The 5,336-nt window shown below is 38.4% G+C and overlaps 1 pseudogene; it reads right to left on the minus strand.

Annotated features, from left to right (window-relative positions):
- Positions 1-398: 398 nt before the first annotated feature.
- LOC103251414 lies at positions 399-901 on the minus strand (annotated as a pseudogene).
- Between the last annotated feature and the right edge of the window lie 4,435 nt (positions 902-5,336).

Here is a 5,336-nt window from a genome sequence, read left to right on the forward strand (position 1 = left end):
TTTGCCTAATAACTCATACTCTGCCTCAAGCTTCTTCCTTATTCACGTTTACTGTGTAAAAAGCCTAGAGTTACAAAAATGTTACAAAAATAATATAAAGAGTTCACCTTTACCCTTTATCCAACATCCTCAAATGTTAATTTCTTAAAATGACTATTGTATAGTTATCAATACCAGAAACTTAATGTGGGTAAAATGCTATTTTTTTTTAAGTTCCATCAGTTTAATGACATTTTTTAAATGTCAAAAGTGGAAAACTGAGGAGGCAAGGGAAGAGGTCCCTGCGTCAGGGGCATGAGGATCCCTGTTCATGACACCATGCCTGGCTGCAGGGTCCCCGGTATTGCTGTTGCTAGGAGGTAGGTGGGAAGCAGCGATTGTCCTGTGGGAATCAACGTTCACCTGGGTCGGGACCCTGACTTCTGCTCGTGTGTGCTCAGCTTCTGCACGCCTCGACTCTTGTCCAGCAGGCCAGAGATGAAGGCCTAAGTAGGCTGTAACAGTCAGCCAGCAGTTCCTTGACCCTGGCTGCCCAGGAGTCGTCACTCTGCCTGTCCAGGAGCTTGCACACATCAACCTCCGGCTCTGGGATCTCCTCTTCCTGGCAGTCGTAGAGGCCCATGAGCTGCTCCCGGATCCACTTCTCCGAGTGGAGGCCCTTCTGTACAAGTTCCTTGCAGTCGTGCTTGATGTTGACCGTCCCTTGGCACCTCACCACGCCTTCATCGTCCACACGCCTCTGGGCCGTCTCCTGCCACCCTAGGCGGGCTCTGAAAGTAGACGCGGGGCCCAGAGCCGCCACTGCCTGACCCACACGGCACCTCCCGCGGGAGCTCGGTCCGCCTTGGCAGCCGCCCGGGGCCACATGCACGCGTCCGGCCACTCCCTGTGCTGCAGCCTCCTGGACGCCCACAGGCGGCCTCGGGTTAGCTGGCAGGCTCGGCTCCACCGCGAGGGTGGTGGCGGGGCGCCCAAGGGCAGCAGCAGCTTACAGAGCCACAGGGCCTGGCCTCGGTAAAATGCGGCTATGTATTCTATAGACCCTGTCCAAATTGCTTCCATTGTCCCACTGACATTCTTATTCTGGTCTCAGATCCAGTCCAGGATCCCACATTACGTTTAGTTATCATGTCTCCTTAGTCTCTTCACTTCCAGTCTGAGTCAGGTCTTCTTTGTCTCGCCTCTCTCAGTTTGGGTTTGTCTGGTGTTTCCACATTCAAGTGATGCATTTTTGGCAACAGTACCACTTAAGTGATTGAGGTACATGGTGCTAAGATGTCTTATTACTGGTGGGCTTAATTTTCATCACTTGTTTAAGGTAGTGCCAGGTTTCTCCACTGTGGAATTTATGGTTTTTTGTTTTTTTGATTAGTATCTTATGGGGAAATGCTTAAACATCATGCAAATATCTTCTTTCTTCTCACTTTTGCCTGCTACTCTGACATCCATTCTTGTCTCTGACAATCATTACTGTGGTGTTTGCCAGATGGTGATTTTTCCATCTCTCCATTTACATTTAGTAATTGGAAATATATTATATGGAAGAACTATGCTTTTCCTACCATTTATTTTTTCAGATATTTATTTCTGTATGCATGAACTTGTGGATGTTTATTTTGTTCTGTACTTTATATTCCATTACCATCATTTATTTTATTTCTCTAATTGCCTCATTGGGAACTTCTTCAAGTTGGCTCCTGTGTTACTTTGATATGCCCTCATAATTTTTAAGCACTTTCTTGCTGGCACCAGAAAATGCTCCAGGTTTATCGTGTGTTTTCCCTAACCCCAGCCCTGGAATCACCTATTTTTTTAAGCAACTTTGTCCTTTTTTTTACTGGAGAATGATGCTTTGGAACTAAGGTATGGTCAGTAGTGTTCATTGCTTCTGTAGTATCATTTTCTGACTTGATTTGAAGTATGAAATCTGTGTTATTTTGGAACTGAAAGATAGCCAGCTCACTTATATGTAGATCAGTAGTCTTCAAGTCTTTAGTGAAAGCCTTCATTTTTTATTAAAGTAAAAATAATGCATTTTTTTCTCATTTTAAAAGGAAAATTGATTGAGCTAATTGAGTCATCCATGTTTTCTGTATTTCTCATAAAAATTTTCTTGCCATTTTGGTGGCTACTCTTTATTTGTCTGTATAAAAGATGACAAATTAATGCATAAGTAGGAAACAAATACTAACAAGCTCAAACAATTTGTTTTTATAGCTCATTCTGGTTTTTTTTTTTTTTTTTTTTCCCCCAGGTGACTACATATATTCTAGGCATTTTCTGATTGTGGAATTTTTGCTATAATGGGAATACATATTTATATTGTGTGTTCTCTTTGGAAGATTGTGAATAGTTGAATAGTTTTCTGTATTCTCTGCCATGTAAACAAATGAGAACTGCAGCTGTAGGCTTCTACTTCAGTTCATGTTCTTGTCTTGATACCTCCTGCACCTTCTTCTTCTCCACCCTTTCATGCTTTGCTTTCTTCCCATGTTATTAATTTATTCACTCAGCAAACATTCACTGGATGCCTAGTGTACCCTCAGTCACTGTTCTGTTGCCGGAGATAGATTGGTAAACAAAACACGAAACTCTGTCTTACAGCTTTCCTTCTAGTTGGGCGTGGGGTGGGGGGGTAATACACAATGAACATAATTAGAAATAAATTAAATAGTATGTTAGAAAGAGAAACTTCATTCCATTTTTCTCCTGCCTACTTCCTCCTGCTACATTCACTGAGTATTTTCTCTCTATAGGACTCTGTTGGAGACCTTTATAATAAATAATGACTGAAAGAGACCCTTTTCAGGACTTCAGTTTAATCCCCAACCAGCTGAAGCCACAGGAAATAACAAAAAGAACTGGGGAATTACAGAGTAAAAATTCATTTCACAAGGGTTTTATTGACTATTTAAGTGAACTCAAGTTTAAGTATCAAAATGATTTTTGCTAGAAGAGATTTGGTGGCAGACTTTACCTTTTTTTACCTTTATTTACCTTTAAGAGAGGTAAATAAAACATTTTAAACACTTAACTAGCACACTTACAAAAGACAACAAAATGATCTTGCTGAAATTGGCTAAGTTGGGCTGGTGCAGGTACTACAATTACTCTATTTTTCTTTTTAAGTCATAGAAAGTAAATGTCACGGTAATATATTGGATGCAGAAAAGGAGAGAAAAGTGGAGGGTTTCCTTGTAATGGTTTTACAGAGGGGGACTGAGGAATGGTGTATGTTCGTTTTTAATTAAGTTAACATGATGCTTTAGGAATGATATTTTGTTTTTTCCTAAACTAGAAAAGTTGTATAAATCACACTTGGAAATGAGGAGCTTTTAAAAAGACTTTTATTCCACTTATGTATTAGTTAATAACAGACACATCACATATCTTACCTATTTTTTGTTTCTTTCCTCATTTATAAGTTATGAGATAAATAATGGTTTCCAATTACAGACAATTTGTAGATTTTGAATGTATCAAAGTTAGAAAAGCTATTTTGTGATAAAAACCACTATAGATTTATTTTAATGTTGAGAATTATGGAATCAGAACTTTGAAGTACAGTTTTAAATAGAACAATAATCTCTTGCAATTTTTTAAATGTAAAACATACATGTCCAAGATGACAAAGACAATACACAAAATGACTGTTGTAGAGTTATAGGTTTGTGACTGATATTTTAAAATGTATTAACTATATGTGAGATAATTTTGTGAATTTTAATAAAATATATAAACAATAAAATACAAGCAAATATATGAAAGTGAAGTAAAAAATGGGTAGGTGTAGCATTTTGTATCTATCAGTCATATAATTTAAATTTGAAGAATTTTCAGTTTCTGTTGAGTAATTATTTAGGAGAAAGTACAATTTATTAACATTTTTATCATGTGAATTAAAATTCATGTTAATTCTTTCAATTCCTCACTGTAGGCAGTGCTATAGCTTACAACAGTGCTGTTCAGTAGAAATAAATGAGCCATGTGTGTAATTTAAAATTTGCCAGTAGCTACATTGAAAAGGTAAAAAGATACCAGGTTAAATTTATTTTAATCAGATATTTGAATTAGCCAAATAGATCTAAAATAGTAATCATTTAAACTTGTAATCAATATTTTGAAATCTTACTGCAATAGTTTACATTCTTTTTTTCATGCTCCATCTTCAAAATCTGGTGCACTCTCAGCACGTCTTAAGTTTAGACCAACTGCATTTCAGGTACTCAGTAGACATGTGTGACAGGTGGTTGTATTGGATAGTGTAGGTATATTCTTAATGCATCTCATATTATTTACACATTGTTTTCATTTTTCTCAGTGATTTCTTATTTCTAATGCTACTAAAGCTTTCTTTTGAGGGTTTTAGTTGGCACTTCTCGTGTTGCCGTAATTATACTCAACGTTTTATATGTGTTCTCTTTGAGTCACTGAATTGGCATAAAAATAATTATGTTGCAGTTCATTTCTGGAAATTAAGAGATTAATTGTATTTCCTGCTGTGCTACTGCTTATTGTATCAGTTTGAACAAGTATCTTAACCTTTCTGTCACAGTCTGTGTTTGTAAAATGCAGTGGATGAAGACTTGGCATTTTTCAACTGGATCATTCTTATTTTTTTTTGAGTTGGAGTCTTACTCTGTCGCCCAGACTGGAGTGTAGTGGCCGCTCCTGGCCACCGCAGCCTCGACCTGCTGGGCTCTGGTGATCCTTCCGCCTCAGCCTTCTGAGTAGCTGGAATTACAGGCACGTGCTACCACGCCCGGCTGATTTTTGATTTATTGTAGAGATGAGGTCTCGCTGCCCAGGCGGGTCTCGAACCCGCGGGCTCAGGCAATGCACTCACCTCAGCCTCCCAAAGGCGCAGGATTACAGGCTGAGCCACCGAGCCCGGCTCATGAATCTTTCTTAGTTCAACTCAACTATTTAATTTGTCTTAGGTTTTTTTCTTTTAACAATGGGCATTTTGCTCTTTCCAAATTTTAGTTATAGGAATAATGCCACTACAAACATTGTATATGCTGTACATTCGTGTACACACTGTTGTACACATCATTGTTTTTGGGTTTTTCTCTAGAGACAAGGTCTCTTTATGTTGTCCAGGTTGGTCTCCAACCATATCACTCAATTCTGTTGGGTATATATCTAGGAGTGGAATTGCTGGGGACACATTATTTATACAAAAAATGTTCAACTTTAGCAAATACTGCCAAATCATTTTCCAAAGGGGTTCTATTTCTACATTCCCATCAGAAGTGCACACGGTTCCTATTACTCCATTTTGTTATCAATACTTGCTATTGCTGGCCCTTTTTTTTTTTTTTTTTTTTTTTTTT

This window comes from Carlito syrichta, unplaced genomic scaffold, assembly GCF_000164805.1.
Source record: "Carlito syrichta isolate Samal-C Ts95f unplaced genomic scaffold, Tarsius_syrichta-2.0.1 Scaffold57334, whole genome shotgun sequence".
Taxonomy (NCBI): Eukaryota; Metazoa; Chordata; class Mammalia; order Primates; family Tarsiidae; genus Carlito; species Carlito syrichta.